Genomic DNA, 4,822 nt, shown 5'->3' on the forward strand with positions numbered 1-4,822 from the left:
ATCAGAGGGTTCGATTGGTACCTGGTGATATCCTAACTTCAGATCGATATTGCTGAAATATTTCGCCCCCTTTAGTTGGTCTAGGAGGTCATCAATCCGCAGGATTGGGTACCTATTACGGACAATGATCTTGTTTAGCGCCCGATAGTCAATACAGAGTCTCCATGTCCCATCCTTCTTCTGTACCAACATTATCGGGCTCCCACAAGGCGATGAACTCGGACGGATGTGACATTTTTGCAGGAGCTCCTGAATCTACCTCTTGATTTCATCGTTCTCCAAAATGGAGCGCCGATAGATTGGTCCATTTTGTAGCGGCGCACCTAGGGTCAGATCGATGGAGTGCTTGACCTGACAGTGCAGAGGAACCCCTACGGGGGAGGTGAAGATGTCCTCGTACTCCTCCATGACCTTGTCCATCTGTAGTTGTCGTGCGGAGGGGACCTGTCTGGAGGCCGTGGCCACCATCTTCTTCTTTCCTTGAGGGCGTATCATCAAGAAAAAAAATTTCCCGGTTTTGGAAATGAGCTTACTGCATTGTTTTGCAATAATCAAAGAGATGGCGATAGGTGGTGCTACCTCTGTTATCCTGTACAACTTATTTCCCAATGTAACAATAACAGCACGGGACCTTGATTCATACACAGCATGTCACTTCCACAAGTATGGTTGTCCTAATAATACATCACAAACTTCAAGGGGAGCAATGTCACACAATAGCTCATCCGTGAAGGGCTTGATGTTGCATGGAAGGTGACACTGCTGGCTCATGCGAAGATCTCGTCCTTGGTGAAGCCACCCGATGGTGTACGGTTGTGGATGTGCTGTGATCGATAACCATAGCACCTCTACCGAAATGAGGTTCTTTTGGCTCCCGCTATCAACAATGAACTATAGTGGGGAGCCCTTTACCCACATCTGGGAGTGGAAGAGACGCTCCTCCTCCTCTGGATCTTCGGGTTCATTTTTCTGGATCTTGGCGGTAGCAACAGTGGCATTGGGATCCGCATCAATGATCTGCTTCCCTTTGTCATTCCCCTTGTCGGGTTCTGACTCAGAGTCAAAACATGCATCTGATTCTGAAACCTTTAACTCAGCCACCAGTGACTGCTTGGCCCGACACTCACTTGTGTTGTGAGTGGAGCTCTTATGGAACTCACACCATTTTCCCGAGTCCTTTTTCGGCTTCACGGCGCTGTTCTTTGCTTGCAGCTTTGGTGGGTTGTCTTGGGCTGCCCCGCCTTGGCTTTGTCCTTCGTTCTGTGGTTTAGGGGCACCTTTCCCCTGCTTTTGATTCGCAGATCCAAAGTATCGCTTCTTTTGTTTAAACTTCTTCTCGACCTTGATGGCATATCGGTATGCTGTGCCGAGTGAGGAGATGTTCAAGAATTGTATTACTTCCTGGATGTACTTGTGCAAGCAACCGCGGTATTTGAGTATCAAATGCTGCTCTGAATCCTTGATACCCAACTTTGTGCGAAGGGTATGGAAAAGATTGGTGAACTCTGGCACGTCTTGGTCCCTTCCCTGCCGCAGCGTGGTCCGCTTTATGTACTCATTCTCATAGCTTCCAACAGGGTAGTACTGCTCCTTGATGGCATCCCGGAATGAATTCTAGGTGGGTGCGGCTGAAAATAGTGAGCCAGTACTTTCATCCTTCTGCTCGTAGTAGGTTTCCCACCAATCCTTGACGTGGGGGGCTACTTTGAGAAGAGCGAAAACAATCTTTTCCCGACTCGAAAATTCATGAACAAAAAAATAACCCTCTAGCAGATGTAACCATTTATCTACGGCATCTACGTCTATCTGACCCTCAAATATGGGGATTTCAAAATTAACTTGTACCTTAAAGGGCGTAGCATTTCCAGAGTAGCTGCTGGAAGGCGATGTGTTACTTCTGGGTAGCCGCTGAAGGATCTGGGCAAAGTTGTCCATCATCGCATTTCGTTGTCGCTCGAGGGCTTCTTCGAGCAAGATTTTGATAGGATCTCCTACCCCCTCGTCTTTCTTCTCATTCGCCATGGGAGGCTGTTGGGATTTGCGAGGCTGGTCTTCCAAAGGTTCGACCAATTCAAGCCCTAACTCCTTATATCCCGACCTTGTTGGGGACATGCAAAGAAAAACAGAGAAAAAGCAGACCGCTCTGATACCACTGATCCGGACTTAAACAGGAATGCAACAAATTACATAGATAACACAGATATGCAGCGGAAGTAATACTTCATTTCATTGATGTAAAATACTGAAATATGCTTACAAACAGTAATGGAAATAAACTAGTTAGGGCGATGGTAGCTTATCTCTGAGAAGAGATGTGGTGGCTACATGCCTCTGAACTGTGTTACAATGAGGCTCGAAGGCCTATTTATTGTTGAGAAACAATGGAAAACCCTTAACATTCCAAAACCTAACCCTAGAAGATGAAACGCCAAACTGTGGGCCTCGTTTGGGTAAATTGGTACACCAACTTCCTGGGGTCGTAACTTTGGCATACGATCTCCGTTTGACACGTACAATAGCTCATTATAAAGATTTATCCGATCACTACCACTTTGGGAGGCAACATGGGTCCATGGACCCATGTTGCCCCACATTTCCCAAAAAATGTCGTTTAGGGCCTCAAAACGGCTCCGGGAGTTTAGGACCCGAAAAACTGCTAAAAATAGTAAGTTGTGCTACAATTAAGGAAACTGAAAATGCTGAGAGAAACAATGGTGGGGGTCCAGGTGGACTTGGCAGGTGGCCACCAATATCCACCTCGATCAAAGGAAGACCGGATTGGATAGAGTGTTGGATATTCATGGCATTGTTGATGCAGACTGGGCTAGAGATTTGGATCAGAGATCTACAAGTGGGTATGTGTTTAACCTATTTGGAGGTACAGTCTGTTGGATGAGTAAGAAACAATCTGTATTGGCACTATCAACTACAGAGGCAGAATACATGGCAGCCACTCATGCAAGCAAGGAAGCAGTTTGGTTGCAGAGATTGTATTCAAGTATGAGGTTAGTACAGGAAGCTATAAGGATAGACTGTGACAGCCAAAGTATAATTTTCTTGGCAAAGAACCCTACATATCATTCAAAGACAAAGCATATTGATGTTTAGTATCACTTTATGAGTGATATGATAGAAGACGAAAAGGTGTCGCTCGTAAAGGTGGGCACTTTGAAGAATACTGTAGATGCATTGATAAAATCTGTCAGCTTTGATAAGTTCTCTTGGTGTAGAGAAACAATGGGCGTTGCAGGGCTGGATAAATGAGTAATCTCTCTTGTGGCCCCCTATGGAAAGAAAACAACAAGTGGGAGAATGTCGGGTTGTGTTATATTCTTTCCAGGACTAGCCCACGTAGTTAACCGAGCGTTAGGGGGGGAGGTCACAAGGGGTTTGATGGGCACCCGTAACCCCATTTTATGGGGTCCATGGCAGTGCCCTGGAAAATTTTGGTTTTGGAACCTATGTTAGGTTGGGCGGACCCACCTATGGTTTTGTGCATGATTTTCGCACATGTTTTTTGGACACGATGGTTTTCGATCCATGGTATTGGACGTGATGGTTTTCAATCCATGGTATTGGATGCTTCAACATGTATAAATATGTATTTTAACATTGAAAGGAACATAATGAAAAATCAAGTTGGTAGTCCTGGTTTTGGGATCCAAGGGAAAATCTCTGTGTATATGTGTTTTATGTGTTATGCTCTCGTATTGTTTATTTTCTGTGTTTTAGAATTCATATGCAGGTAATTTTTGTATGGGGTTAAAACCTACATTGAGGCTTATGATAAGATCTTAAGTTAACCAATTCAAATATCAAAGTAGAGCTTTGAAGTTTACAATTGGTAAACCTTTTAAACCTATCTTTTAGATAATACAAATCTTCCAATTTTACTACAAGTTTTGGAAAAGAGTTTTCCTCAAAATATTTTTTTAACTACTTATCATGCTCATCTTCATCAATGATTTGGTCAGAATAAGAACCTTATGATGTCAAAAAAATAAAGACGTCATTTTCATTATTAAACATACACTAGTTAGTTATGTTTTTGGGAATGGAGGGGTGAAAAAGTTAACTCAATTGAAAATCTATCAGAGCTGAAATATTAAGGATGAATTAGCTTGGAAGAAACATTGGCTAGGAGATCAGCACAAGCATTTTGTAATCTTGGGATCAAAGCTATATTGAATGCAGTGAAATGGGAAGTTAGGTCTTGGATCAAAGATTGGTAATGTTTGAGGTGACTAGAAACATAATGAATGTTATTTTTAACTTCTTTGATTAAAATCTCTAAGTCACTGAAAAATTTAAGGTATTTGACATCAAGACTAATGGGCTTTTATAGTCCTTATACAAATTCTTCATATTTAGCAATGTTATTGGTACAATCAAATTCCAATCGTCATGCAATCATATTTTTTTCTCCATCAGTATTAACTAAGATAAAACCAGTGCCTACACCATCATTAGATTTTGATCCATCAAAGTAAAGAGTCAAAAATAAACTATCGTTCTTATTTACAAGATTTTCTACAATATTGATACATCTAGATGAATCTGTTTGAGAAACATTTTCAATTTGAGATGAAACATAATCAACTAAAAAGGGGGATTTATGTGGTGTAAAATTGCCAAATAAAATTTTAAAAGAGTAAATTCCAAAAATGTTATTTTTAACTAGTACTAGTTCATTTTCCTCATCAAATCAGTCACTAAAAATTTCACATGTTTCTCCCTATCAACACGAATTTGATTGGGTTTTCCATTGTAGGGAAGACAAATGTGTGACCAATCAGTTGCAAAGTAACCATGTAGTTTTTCA

This window comes from Pinus tabuliformis, chromosome 9 (genome assembly GCF_031772625.1).
Source record: "Pinus tabuliformis cultivar Carrire ecotype Pingquan chromosome 9, CPIR1, whole genome shotgun sequence".
NCBI lineage: Eukaryota > Viridiplantae > Streptophyta > Pinopsida > Pinales > Pinaceae > Pinus > Pinus tabuliformis.